Here is an 830-nt window from a genome sequence, read left to right on the forward strand (position 1 = left end):
CCACGAGACCAGAGGAAAATCGCCAATTCTTCCACGCGAGATTTATTCCAATCTCCTTGCGCGTTTCCCACTCGTAAAATGCAGAGGAAGAAGAGTCCCCCCAAAAAGACCCGGGAAATTTTGAAAACGTCATAGCAGCCGGAGGTCGGTTGGCGTGTCAATACGTCGGCCACGCGGGTAGCTTGTTTGTTGTAAGAGCTTTTTTTCCCCCCGTGAGAGGAGAAGCGGCGGGTATGTGTTTAGTTGCATATTCTGGTTTAGTATAGACTGATGAAGTTGTTTTTATTCTTTGTTTATTAATCATTCGGGGTGGATGGTATGTGGTGTCTGACAGACCTGTGAGTGTGTGAATGAGAAATGTTTTTATTATCTCTCCTTCGATATTTGGAAATTGACAGTTCACAATTAAGTAATTATTATATGGTAAGACAATAATCCAATTATAAAACTTTACTGAATTCTACTGATTTTCCAAACAAACACGAAATATCCGACTGAGCGAATACTCACCGAAAATCGAGCAGAGTTGATCTCTCCCCGAACGGTCTTCTTAAATTGGCAATTTCCTCTCACGCAACTGCCAAAATAATCACCGTCTTAATTCCGATACCTCAAAAATCATCAGATAATCAAAAAAACGGATAACTAAAATCAGTCAAAAGAGCTGTCAAACAATATGCCCAAAACAGGTGCTCTCCCGCTGAAAACACGCGCCGGGAGTGAGAGCGACCCGGGAGACGCCTCCTTCCTCTACCACGGTCGAAGGCTGACTGCTGCTTTGGCCATGCTGTGTGCGTGTCTGCCTTCGCCGTGCCAATCCTCGCCCCCTC

The 830-nt window shown here is 44.8% G+C and overlaps 1 protein-coding gene across 2 annotated transcripts in view; it reads right to left on the reverse strand.

Moving 5' to 3' along the window:
* The window catches only part of LOC119592021 (carbohydrate sulfotransferase 1-like), a 107787-nt gene extending 107017 nt beyond the window's left edge, over positions 1-770 (reverse strand). For both annotated transcript variants that reach the window (XM_037940810.1, XM_037940805.1), the window contains exon 1: positions 511-770. The gene's annotated coding sequence lies outside the window, so the exon portion shown is untranslated. The remainder of the gene's footprint in view (positions 1-510) is intronic.
* Positions 771-830: the final 60 nt, after the last annotated feature.

The sequence above is a fragment of the Penaeus monodon genome, chromosome 29 (assembly GCF_015228065.2).
Source record: "Penaeus monodon isolate SGIC_2016 chromosome 29, NSTDA_Pmon_1, whole genome shotgun sequence".
NCBI lineage: Eukaryota > Metazoa > Arthropoda > Malacostraca > Decapoda > Penaeidae > Penaeus > Penaeus monodon.